Here is a 14,280-nt window from a genome sequence, read left to right as displayed (position 1 = left end):
TAGTGATACTTTAAAATATCAGCTACTAGATGCAGAAAAATACAACAGAATTAGAAGAGCATGATTCTTTCAATATCCCGTAAGTGGCCACTAAAAGCATTGACTGAAAGGCTTTGGAGAGCAGGCTGGGACCATAGCACCAAAGAATCACCTCAAGACTGCCAACTAATTACAAAGGCTGAAGTGTACATTTGCAATGTAGACATCTGACAGCCACCATCTGAAATTAATGAAGCTTAATATCATCAATGGTGGGCAAACTGACCTATGTGTCTCCTGATATGTCATGAATTTGCAACATCCCATTTTTAGTCAATAAAGAATTATTAACAAATCAGTCTAACTGAGATCTAATCCAGCCTTTAGACTATGGTGAATATCAGAAAGGGAGACAGAACATAAAGACTCCTAACTCACGCAAATGAACTAGGGGTGATGGAAGAGGAGGAGGGCAGGGGGTGAGGGTGAATGGGTGACAGGCACTGAGGGGGACACTTGACGGGATGAGCACTGGGTGTTATTCTGTATGTTGGTAAATTGAACACCAATAAAAATTAATTTATTAGATCAAAAAAAAATAAAGTTTTATTGGAACACAGCCACACCCATTCATCGATGTATTGTCTATGGCTGCTTTCATGCTATAATGTCAGAGTTGAGTTGTGACAGAGGCTGTAAGGCCACAAAAACAAAAATATTTGCTGCCTGGCCCTTATAGAAGAAACTTACTGGTACATATCCTTTTAGGTAACTTTCAATATATAGGTAATGCAGGAGACAAAACAATTTAAGTGACATCATGAAGAAACCATCAGGCAAATCCTGAGCATAAGCATTCAACAAGACAATTGGCCTGGCCTCTTCTAAAACCAATATTATTTTTTAAAGTGACTAGATGTTACTCTAAATTAAAAGAAATGAAAGTGACATAACAAATTCAGAGTCAATTTTAGTGGCACTCTGGTTCAGATATACAGCTGTCCACGACTTTTTGGAGGCAATTAGGATAATTTGAATATGTATCAGACGTTGAAAGTTATTTTGAAATCGTTGCTAACTTTCTTAGGTATAATGATAGCATTGTGGTTATGTAGAGAGCATTCCTTGAATTCACAACTACTTGTGGAAGAAGTATTGACGAATGAAGTGTCATGATGTCTGCCACTGACTATCATCTGTTTTAGCAAGAAAATTTATCCATGTGTGGAAATACATTGAGAAAAATGTTTTAATGTGGCACTGTGTTAACAATTACTGACTCTGGATGGAGAGTATATGAGTATTAATTATATCACTTTTTTCCAAATTCTAAGTTTAAAATAGTAAATAAAAGGTGTCAGTCTGGGTGATGGGCACTGAGGGGGTCACTTGATGGTAGGAGCACCGGGTGTTATGCTTTTTGTTGGCAAATTGAACTCCAACTTAAAAAAAAATATGTAAAAAGCCCCCTAAATAAATAAATAAATAAATAAATAAATAAATAAATAAAATTTTAAGGTGTCAGAAAAGTAAGTAATATACTGATTAGCTATTAATTCATTAAAGATATATACCCTTGTAAATTCCTATATGTCCAGATAAAATGCCCTTTCCTCTGCACAAAACTAACTTTGTGAATGGATTTTTTAAATATTTTATTTATTTATTTGAGAGAGAGATAAAGCTTGCTAGCAAGGAGGGTAGGGGAAAGAGCAGAGGGAGAGGGACAAGCAGACTCCACACTGAGCTTAGAGCCTACTCAGGGCTTGATCCTATGACCCTGAGATCATGAACTGCCTGAGCTGAAATCAAGAGTCGGCAGCTTAACCAAATGAGCCATCCCCGTGCCCCAGAATAGATATTTTCTAAAACTAAGAATTTTCATGACTAATGGTGGTGGATTTAAAATCAAAAATTAAAAGTAGGCAAGATGGCAGAAGAGTAGGGTCCCCAAGTCACCTGTCCCCAACAAATTACCTAGAAAACCTTCAAATCATCCTGAAAATCTACGAATTCGGCCTGAGATTTAAAGAGAGAACAGTTGGAACGCTACAGTGAGAAGAGTTCGCGCTTCTATCAAGGTAGGAAGACGGGAAAAAAGAAATAAAGGAACAAAAGGCCTCCAAGGGGTAGGGACCCCGCGAGGAGCCGGGCTGAGGCCGGGGCGAGTGTCCCCAGGACAGGAGAGCCCCGGCCCGGAGGAGCAGGAGCTGCACCGACCTTCCCGGGCGGAAAGGGGCTCGCAGGGAGTTAGAGCAGGACCCAGGAGGGCGGGGATGCCCTCGGGCTCCCGGGGACACTAACAGGCACCTGCACCCGGGGGAGAGTGTGCCGAACTCCCTAAGGGCTGCAGCGCGCACGGCGGGACCCGGAGCAGCTCGGAGGGGCTCGGGCGGCGGCTCCGCGGAGGGGGCTGCGCGGCTCCGGGAACAGCTCGGCGGCGGCGGCTCGGGCGGAGGAAGAAGCTCCGCGCGGAGGGGGCGGCGCGGCTCCGGGAACAGCTCGGAGGGGCTCGGGCGGCGGCTCCGCGGAGGGGTCTGCGGGGCGGGAGCGCGAATCCAACAGCGCAGCCCCGGAGCACAGGGCGCCGGGACACAGCCCAGGATCCGGCCTCCCCCGGGACAGGCAGAGGCCGGGAGGGCCCAGGACAGCAAGGACGCTCCTGCCCCGAGCTGAGCAGATCAGCGGCCCCGCCCGGGAGTCCCCAGGCCCTGCAAACAGAGAGCCCCGGAGTTACTGGGGGGGCTGAATCCAGGGCTCCAGAGCTGGCCCCAACACTGTGACTGTTCCTCCTGGGGCCTGGTAAACAACCCCAATGAGCTCTGCACCAGGCAGGGGCAGAGCAGCTCCCCCAAGTGCTAACACCTGAGAATCAGCACAGCAGGCCCCTCCCCCAGAAGACCAGCGAGAAGGACCAGTTCCAGGGGAAGTCAAGGGACTTAAAGTATACAGAATCAGAAGATACTCCCAGGTGGTTTTTGGGTTTTTTTATGGTTTTTTGTTTTGTTTTGTTTTGTTTTCTTTCTTTTTGATTTCCGATTGCTTCCCCCACCCCTTTTTTTTCACCGTTTCTTTTTCTTTCTCTTTTTCTTCTCTTTTTTCCTTTTTTTTCTTCTTTCTCTTTTTTATTTTTCTCTTTTCTTTCCTTCTCTCTCTCTCTTTTTTTCCTTTTCCCAATACAACTTGTTTTTGGCCACTCTGCACTGAGCAAAATGACTAGAAGGAAAACCTCACCTCAAAAGAAAGAATCAGAAACAGTCCTCTCTCCCACAGAGTTACAAAATCTGGATTACAATTCAATGTCAGAAAGCCAATTCAGAAGCACTATTATACAGCTCCTGGTGGCTCTAGAAAAAAGCATAAAGGACTCAAGAGACTTCATGACTGCAGAACTTAGATCCAATCAGGCAGAAATTAAAAATCAATTGAATGAGATGCAATTCAAACTAGAAGTCTTTTTTTTTTCCAAACTAGAAGTCTTTTTTTTTTCCAAACTAGAAGTCTTAACGACAAGAGTTAACGAGATGGAAGAACGAGTGAGTGACATAGAAGACAAGTTGATGGCAAAGAGGGAAACTGAGGTAAAAAGAGACAGACAATTAAGAGACCATGAAGACAGATTAAGGGAAATAAACGACAGCCTGAGGAAGAAAAACCTACGTTTAATTGGGGTTCCCGAGGGCGCCGAAAGGGACAGAGGGCCAGAATATGTATTTGAACAAATCCTAGCTGAAAACTTCCCGAATCTGGGAAGGGAAACAGGCATTCAGATCCAGGAAATAGAGAGATCCCCCCCCTAAAATCAATAAAAACCATTCAGCACCTCGACATTTAATAGTGAAGCTTTCAAATTCCAAAGATAAAGAGAAGATCCTTAAAGCAGCAAGAGAAAAAAAGTCCCTGACTTTTATGGGGAGGAATATTAGGGTAACAGAAGACCTCTCCACAGAGACCTGGCAGGCCAGAAAGGGCTGGCAGGATATATTCACGGTCCTAAATGAGAAGAACATGCAACCAAGAATACTTTATCCAGCAAGGCTCTCATTCAGAATGGAAGGAGAGATAAAGAGCTTCCAAGACAGGCAATAACTGAAAGAATATGTGACCTCCAAACCAGCTCTGCAAGAAATGTTAAGGGGGACTCTTAAAATTCCCCTTTAAGAAAAAGTTCAGAAGAACAATCCACAAAAACAAGGACTGAATAGATATCATGATGACACTAAACTCATATCTGTCAATAGTAACTCTGAACATGAACGGGCTTAATGACCCCATCAAAAGGCGCAGAGTTTCAGACTGGATAAAGAAGCAGGACCCATCTCTTTGCTGTCTACAAGAGACTCATTTTAGACAGAAGGACACCTACAACCTGAAAATAAAAGGTTGGAGAACCATTTACCATTCAAATGGTCCTCAAAAGAAAGCAGGGGTAGCCATCCTCATATCAGATAAACTAAAATTTACCCCGAAGACTGTAGTGAGAGATGAAGAGGGACACTATCTCATACTCAAAGGATCTATCCAACAAGAGGACTTAACAATCCTCAATATATATGCCCCGAATGTGGGAGCTGCCAAATATTTAAACCAATTAATAACCAAACTGAAGAAATACTTAGATAATAATACACTTATACTTGGTGACTTCAATCTAGCTCTTTCTACCCTCGATAGGTCTTCTAAGCACAACATCTCCAAAGAAACGAGAGCTTTAAATGATACACTGGACCAGATGGATTTCACAGATATCTACAGAACTTTACATCCAAACTCAACTGAATACACATTCTTCTCAAGTGCACATGGAACTTTCTCCAGAATAGACCACATACTGGGTCACAAATTGGGTTTGAACCGATACCAAAAGATCGGGATAGTCCCCTGTATATTCTCAGACCATAATGCCTTGAAATTAGAACTAAATCACAACAAGAAGTTTGGAAGGACCACAAACACATGGAGGTTAAGGACCATCCTGCTAAAAGATGAAAGGGTCAACCAGGAAATTAAGGAAGAATTAAAAGATTCATGGAAAATAATGAGAATGAAGATACAACCGTTCAAAATCTTTGGGATGCTTTCAAAGAACCAACTCCTGGTTCTGTTGATCTGTTCCACAGTTCTTTTGGTCTCGATTTCATTTAGTTCTGCTCAAATTTTAATTAACTCTCTTCTTCTGCCAGGGGTGGAGTCCATTTGCTGATTTTTCTCTAGCTCCTTTATGTGTAAGGTGAGCTTTTGTATTTGAGTTCTTTCCAGTTTTTGAATGGATGCTTTTATTGCGATGTATTTCCCCCTCAGGACTGCTTTTGCTGCATCCCAAAGATTTTGAACGCTTGTATGATCAAGTTTTATGATCAAGTAGGAGGAGCTCAGACACCTGCACCCCGATGTTTATAGCAGCAGTGTCCACAATAGCCAAACTGTGAAAGGAGCCTCGGTGTCCATCAAAAGATGAATGGATAAAGATGTGGTTTATGTATACAATGGAATATTACTCAGCCATTAGAAATGACAAATACCCACCATTTGCTTCACCGTGGATGGAGCTGGAGGGTATTATGCTGAGTGAAGTAAGTCAATCGGAGAAGGACAAACAGTGTATGTTCTCATTCATTTGGGGAATATAAATAATAGTGAAAGGGAATAGAAGGGAAGGGAGAAAAAAATGTGTGGGAAATATCAGGAAGGGAGACAGAACATAAAGACTCCTAACTCTGGGAAACGAACTAGGGGTGGTGGAAGGGGAGGAGGTCAGGGGGGTGGGGCTGAATGGGTGACAGGCACTGAGGGGGACACTTGACTGGATGAGCACTGGGTGTTATTCTGTATGTTGGTAAATTGAACACCAATAAAAATTAATTTATAAATAAAAATTAAAAGTAAAACAAAATCATTAAAATATAAGAAAATAGAGGGAATCTTCACTTCTGCCTAGAAAATAAAAAATGTGGGATGCCTAGGTGGCTCAGCGGTTGAGCATCTGCCTTTGGCCCAGGGATCCAGTGATCCTGGAGACCCGGGATTGAGTCCCACCTTGGGCTCCCTCCATGGAGCCTGCTTCCCCCCTGCCTGTGTCTCTGCTTCTCTCTCTCTCTCTCTCTCTCTCTCTCTCTCTCTCTCTCTCTCTCTCTCTCTCTCCCTTTCTCTGTGTGTCTCTCATGAATAAATAAATAAAATCTTTGGAAAATAAAGAAAATAAAAAATGGAAACAGGTATTGCTTTCAACCTAACAATAAGAAAAATCCACATAAACTACAAAATCATTCATTTTCTTGAACCTATAATAGAGGGGAGGTAAAAACAACAAAGTAGCCTAAAGTCTAAGGGAAGACAGGATCATCCACAGAGAGACCATCAAGAGTCCTGGCTGACCTATGGCAAAGGACAAAAAGAAGTCATCTGGGTACCATAGAAAGACTTAGAGAGAACTTACATTTCTGAATGAATTGCTCAGGCCCAAGTGTAGACAATCATGAGAGTATAGAAAGTGCCACTAAAGAGAGTGGCAAAAATGTGGAGAGACTCTCTTAGATGCAGCCACACAAGGAAGGTCTACAGATGAAAGAACAATGAGAAAAAAATCTTCTGGCAAAACAGACGGTAAGTACAAATAAAAAGGTAACACCAGAATAAATTGAAGCCCGGAGTGCAAAGACTCCTGATTAGACTCAAGCTCCCTCAAAAGTAGCCTAGCAGAAGAATAAGTGTGCCTATTTCCAGTAATAAATAGCATATGCCTCAGTGTCTGCTGTTCTACACACATTGTGCAGTATTGAATCAAAAGTTATTAAACACAAGTAAAACAGCCCATGTAGAAGTCAACCGAACCAGACTTAAAGAAAACTAGCAGCAAGGGAAGTTTAAAATAACCCTCCTTCACATTTCAAAGGCTCTAGTGCAGTAGTTCTTACCTGGGAGACACTTTTGCCCCAGGGAATATTTGGCAATATCTAGAGATATCTGTGGTTTCACAGCTGGAGGGGTACCTACTCACATTTAGTGAACAAAGGAAAGAGATTCTACTCAAAGTTGTACAATACAAAGGACAGCTCCAGACAAAAAGAATTATCCAGCCCTCACCTTCCCCACCCCATGTTAATAATGCTGAGCTTGAGAAACTGCTGGAACTCCCGTACATTATATAGTGGCTATAAACAGGTGTTTTCCTATCCTCCATTAGAAACAAGAAAATTTCTACAGCAACATATACGTGTAAAGAGAAACTATTTGTTAACAGAAAATTTCATGTCCTCTTCTGTTATGCCCAAAGTTAAGAAATCCTGTTCCACTGGGAAAAGGAGATGATACTATGAATTTATAGAAAATTTCAAAGAAACTACAGGCCACAATTTAAAACTTCATTAATAATATCCTTTTAATCAAAAGTCAAAGGCTTGGAGGGGGAGGTAAACTTTATTTTTTTATTATTTTCTTAATAATGAATTTTTTATTGGTGTTCAAATTGCCAACATACAGAATAACACCCAGTGCTCATCCTGTCAAATGCCCCCCTCAGTGCCCATCACCCATTCACCCCCACCCCCCGCCCTCCTTCCCTTCCACCACCCCTAGTTCATTTCCCAGAGCTAGGACTCCTTATGTTCTGTCTCCCTTCCTGATATTTCCTACCCATTTCTTCTCCCTTCCCTTCTATTCCCTTTCACTATTATTTATATTCCCCAAATGAATGAGAACATACCCTGTTTGTCCTTCTCCGATTGACTTATTTCACTCAGCATAATACCCTCCAGTTCCATCCACGTTGAAGCAAATGGTAGGTATTTGTCGTTTCTAATGGCTGAGTAATATTCCATTGTATACATAAACCACATCTTTATCCATTCATCTTTCAATGGACACTGAAGCTCCTTCCACAGTTTAGCTATTGTGGACATTGCTGCTAGAAACATCGGGGTGCAGGTGTCCTGGCATTTCATTGCATCTGAATCTTTGGGGTAAATCCCCAACAGTGCAATCGCTGGGTCGTAGGGCAGGTCTATTTTTAACTCTTTGAGGAACCTCCACACAGTTTTCCAGAGTGGCTGCACCAGTTCACATTCCCACCAACAGTGCAGGAGGATTCCCTTTTCTTCGCATCCTTTCCAACATTTGTGGTTTCCTGCCTTGTTAATTTTCCCCATTCTCACTGGTGTGAGGTGGTATCTCATTGTGGTTTTGATTTGTATTTCCCTGATGGCAAGTGATGCGGAGCATTTTCTCAGGTGCATGTTGGCCATGGCCATGTTTCCCTCTGTGAGATTTCTCTTCATGTCTTTTGCCCATTTCATGATTGGATTGTTTGTTTCTTTGGTGTTGAGTTTAATAAGTTCTTTATACACCTTGGAAACTAGCCCTTTATCTGATACGTCATTTGCAAATATCTTCTCCTATTCTGTAGGTTGTCCTTTAGTTTTGTTGACTGTATCCTTTGCTGTGCAAAAGCTTCTTATCTTGATGAAGTCCCAATAGTTCATTTTTGCTTTTGTTTCTTTTGCCTTCGTGGATGTATCTTGTAAGAAGTTACTGTGGCCAAGTTCAAAAAGGGTGTTGCCTGTGTTCTCCTCTAGGATTTTGATGGAATCTTGTCTCACATTTAGATCTTTCATCCATTTTGAGTTTATCTTTGTGCATGGTGCAAGAGAGTGGTCCAGTTTCATTTTTCTGCACGTGGATGCCCAATTTCCCAGCACCATTTATTGAAGAGACTGTCTTTCTTCCAATGGATAGTCTTTCCTCCTTTATCAAATATTAGTTGACCATAAAGTTGAGGGTCCACTTCTGGATTCTCTATTCTGTTCCATTGATCTATGTGTGTTTTTGTGCTAGTACCACACTGTCTTGATGACCACAGCTTTGTAGTACAACCTGAAATCTGGCATTGTGATGCCCCCAGATATGGTTTTCTTTTTTAATATTCCCCTGGCTATTCGGAGTATTTTCTGATTCCAGACAAATCTTAAAATAATTTGTTCCAACTCTGAAGAAAGTCCATGGTATTTTGATAGGGATTGCATTAAATGTGTCAATTGCCCTGGTAAACATTGACATTTTCACTATATTAAATATTCCAATCCATGAGCATGGAATATTTTTCCATCTCTTTGTGTCTTCCTCAATTTCTTTCAGAAGTATTCTATGGTTTTTAGTGTATAGATCCTTCACCTCTTTGGTCAGGTTTATTCCTAGGTATCTTATACTTTTGGGTGCAATTGTAAATGGGATTGACTCCTTAATTTCTCTTTCTTCAGTCTCATTGTTAGTGTATAGAAATGCCACTAACTTCTGGGCATTTATTTTGTATCCTGCCACACTGCCAAATAGCTGTATGAGTTCTAGCAATCTTGGGGTGGAGTCTTTTGGGTTTTCTACGTAGAGTATCATGTCATGGGCAAAGAGAGAGAGTTTGACTTCTTCTTTTCCAATTTGAATGCCTTTAATGCCTTTTTGTTGTCTGATTGCTGAGGCTAGGACTTCCAGTACTATGTTGAATAGCAGTGGTGAGAGTGGACATCCCTGTCTTGTTCCTGATCTTAGCGGAAAGGCTCCCAGTGCTTCCCCATTGAGAATGATATTTGCTGTGGTTTTTTGTAGATGGCTTTATTACTTAAATAATTGTTTTGGGATGATAGAAGGCAACGTTAACAAAGCCTAAAGACCAGATAAAATATTTGCTATGTTCATATGAGACTGATATCTATCATTTACAGAGAACTTCTAAAATTCTATAATAAAAAGGTTCATAAAATATTTTAAAATAAATCGGTAATTAACAGAAAGAAAAAAAACAAATTACTAAAAAATACATAGTAATCAAGGAAGCTAATAGAAGAAGCTAATTTTATCATGCATTAGATTGAAAAAAATAATCATCAAGGGGTACGTGGGTGGCTCAGTGCTTGAGCATCTGCCTTTGGCTCAGGTCATGGCCCAGGGTCCTGGGATCAATTCCCACATCAAGCTCCCCATAGTGAACCTGCTTCTCCTTCTACCTATGTCTCTGCCTCTCTCTGTCTCTTATGAATAAATAAATAAGATATTTTTAAAAAATCCTCAAAACTGGACAGCATTCAATATGGGTTAGACCAGGATGAAATGGTTATTGCTTTATGGCATTAGGGTAAATTGATATAAACACTTTATTCATCAATTTGTTATTAGCAAGGAAAGTTTAAGATGCACATACCCACACACCCACATACCCAGGAATCCCACTTCCTTTGTTCTTACCTCAGAGAAACACTACCATATTCATAGGAAGATATTTACAAGAAGGTTTTTATTAATAATAAATTTATTTTTATTGGTGTTCAATTTGCCAACATACAGAATAACACCCAGTGCTCATCCCGTCAAGTCCCCCACTCAGTGCCCATCATCCATTCACCCTGATCCCCCACCCTCCTCCCCTTCCACCACCCTACTTTAGTTCCCAGAGTTAGGAGTCTTTATGTTCTGTCTCCCTTTCTGATATTTCCTACCCATTTCTTCTCCCTTCCCTTCTATTCCCTTTCACTATTATTTATATTCCACAAATAAATGAGAACATATAATGTTTGTCCTCCGATTGACCTATTTCACTCAGCATAATACCCTCCAGTTCCATCCACGTTGAAGCAAATGGTGGGTATTTGTCATTTCTAATGGCTGAGGTTTTTTTAAAAAATCCATTTTGCAAGAGTGAAGTATTGAAAACTATGCAAGCAATAGAATGCACAATGCCAAGCGTGAACCATAATGTAAACTATGGACTATGGTATATATATTATTGGAGTTCAATTTGCCAACATATAGTATAACACCCAGTGCTCTGCTGGATATTTACCCCAAAGATGCAGATGCAATGAAACGCTGGGACACCTGCATCCCGATGTTTATAGCAGCAATGTCCACAATAGCCAAACTGTGGAAGGAGCCTCGGTGTCCATCGAAAGATGAATGGATAAAGAAGATGTGGTTTATGTATACAATGGAATATTACTCAGCCATTAGAAATGACAAATACCCACCATTTGCTTCAATGTGGATGGAACTGGAGGGTATTATGCTGAGTGAAATAAGTCAATCGGAGAAGGACAAACATATGGTCTCATTCATTTGGGGAATATAAATAATAGTGAAAGGAAATAGAATAGAAGGGAGAAGAAATAGGAAATATCAGAAAGGGAGACAGAACATGAAGACTCCTAACTCTGGGAACCGAACTAGGGGTGGTGGAAGGGGAGGAGGCCGGGGGGTGGGGGTGAATGGGTGATAGGCACTGAGGGGGGCACTTGACGGGATGAGCACTGGGTGTTATTCTGTATGTTGGCAAATTGAACACCAATAAAAAATAAATTTATTATTTAAAAAAAAAATCCAGTAGTGCTCATCCCATCAAGTGCCCCCTCAGTGCCCTTCACCTAGTCCCAAATTTCTTGTTGTTTCCCACTTGCTCCCCTTCCTCCTAAGATGTCCCTGTAAGTAATGCTCTAACATGGTCATCCTTACATTGGTTTTAAGATCACCAGTGGGTCAGGAGAATACATCCAAAGGACTGTCATCCAATACAAAAACATAAGCCCTTTATGGGTATTTATGAGTGTACATTGATAGCCTTTCATTTTCATTATGAATTAGTCAATTACAAATAATCTATTTCACAAAGAAAAACATATTCTACATTTAAAGTAATGTTTTATACAGTTTTCTGAGGACTCTCTGTATCTGAATTTCAAGGAAAGGAGAGAAAAGGGGACGCCTGGGTGGGTCAGTGTTTGAGTGTCTGCCTTCGGCTCAAGGCATGATCTAGGAGTCCCAGGAATGAGTCTCTCTCGTAAATAAATGAAATCTTTAAAAAAAAAAAAGGAGAGGACAGAAATGGAGCAGAAAATATTTAAATAATGGCTAAGAATTCCCCAAATTTGTTGAAAGACATAATTTATTGATTCACGAAGGCCTGTAAACCCTAAGCAGGACAAATACAAAGAAAGGCACACCTACAGACATCCTAATCAAAATCCTAAAAAACAAAGAAAAATGACACCTTAGATGAGGAGAAACCACAACATAAGTTTTCATTGACCTCTTATCAGAAACAACTGCAGGCAGAGGACAGTGTACTGTTAACAGGAAGTAACAGTTGGAACACGTGGATGCACTGAATCAGGTGTGCCATCACATCCAGCAGATCCAGCTTCAGGGCGGGACTGTGCTGATGTAGTCAGGGCTGCAAGGAGAGCCACTTACATATGAACACTCTGTCTTATCCCATTCAATTTCTCCTCTGTCTTCTCAGATGTGCAGGTCCCTGAATTCTGACTCTGACCCTAGGACTTACTTCTGTTTATTATAGAGGTTGGCAAACAACAGCTCATGGGCTGGCTGCCTGAGTCTGTATATAAAGTTTTATTGGCACATAGTCATTCCCATTCATTGATGTATTGTCTACATAATTGTTTTGGGGGAACAACCACAGAGTTGAGTTGAGGCCTTGTAAGAGGCCATATGGCTCACAAAGCTGAAAATATTTCCTATCTGGACCAGTAAAGAAGGTTTACTGACCTCTGGTGTAGTAGGTGAAGGATCCCAGGCCTCATCCCCTTCCATTATAAGTGTGGTATCCAGAACAGTAGTTTCTGACACAGATGTCCATCAAAATATCAAATATGCAACTTCTATATTCAGAATTTTCACTGCCAGGAGGTAACCCAAATGTACATTAATAAGAAGCAGTTAAACACGATATAGCCATACTAGGGACTACTCTATAACTGTGTAAAAGCTGTGTATAAAAAATAAATTCCACAATTTTATCCACACAGCATGAATCCATTTCTATAACATGTATGGAGATACATAAATACATATGCACATGTACAGAAATAATGATAATAAGGATAGATCAAAACTGTAAACAATAGATGCCTATAGAATGATTGTGTGTGTGTGTGTGTGAGAGAGAGAGAGAGAGAGCACAGTGAGAAGGTACACAGGAAGAGTGCTCTCACCAAATACCAAACACTGTCAAAACTAGATTTGGACTTCCCAGCCTCCACATTTGGGACAAAATAAATTTCTGTTGTTTCAGCCCTCAGTCTATGGTATTTTGTTACAGAAGTCTAAGCTAATACAAGGTCCTCAGGATTCCTGGACAGGGGAAGCATGTCTACCTTCTTCATTTCCATTTCTTTTTTTTAATAATAAATTAATTTTTTATTGGTGTTCAATTTGCCAACATACAGAATAACACCCAGTGCTCATCCTGTCAAGTGCCATTTCCATTTCTTTCAATTTAACATCGTGCCTTAAAGAGTAAGTACTCAACAAATATTTGAAAAGTGCCTGAATAAATTGGTGTGGATGAAGAGTTCCCCCAAACATCCTAGGATACAGGTCAGCCAACAACAGCCCATGTGCAAAATCTGGCTCACCACCAGGTCTATGCACCATTGAGTTGCAGGTGCCCATTCATACAAGGTAAGAACAGTACTTATATTTTTAAACATGTGAAAAAAATCAAAAGAAGAATGATATTTTGTGTCATATGAACATTTCATGAAATTCAAATTCAGTGTCTAAAAATAAAGATTTATTAAAACAGTCATAACCATCAATTTATGAATGTCTATAGCAGTTTTCATGCTACAATGGCAGAGTCATATTGTTGCTATAGATTCTAGCAGTGATGGCTAATTTCATGTGTCAACTTGACTGGGCCCCAGGATGCCAGATAGCTGGTTAAACATGATTTCTAGGTGTATCTGTAAGGGTGTTTCCAGAAGAGATTAGCATTTCAATGGACTGGGTAAAGCAGAAGGTCCTCTCCAATGTGGATAGGCATCATCGAATCCCTTGAGAGCCTAAATAAAAATTTTTTAAGTGGAGGAAGGTTGAATGAATTCAGTCTGGTAAATTGACTGGGACGTACATCTTCTACAATCAACAGGCTCAAATCTCAAGCCTTCAGACACAGTATGGAATCTATACCATCAGCTCCCAGGATCTCAGGCCTTTAAACTAAACCACCATCTTTCCTGGGTCTCCAGCTTGCAGAAAGCAGACTGTGGGACTCAGCTCCATAATCACATGAGCCAATACTTCATTGTAAATCCCTTCATGGGAGTTAGGTAGGGGGATGGGGTGGCTGGGTGACGGGCACTGAGGGGGGCACTGGATGGGATGAGCACTGGATGTTATACTAAATGTTGGCAAATCAGACCCCAATAAAAATATACAAATATATTTTATATATATATAAAATCCCTTCATAAAAACGTGTGTGTGTGTGTGTGTGTGTGTGTGTGTGCGTTCTGTTGGTTC

This window comes from Vulpes lagopus, chromosome 7 (genome assembly GCF_018345385.1).
Source record: "Vulpes lagopus strain Blue_001 chromosome 7, ASM1834538v1, whole genome shotgun sequence".
NCBI lineage: Eukaryota > Metazoa > Chordata > Mammalia > Carnivora > Canidae > Vulpes > Vulpes lagopus.
The sequence above is the reverse complement of the archived record's forward strand: the minus strand, read 5'-3'. Positions refer to the sequence as shown.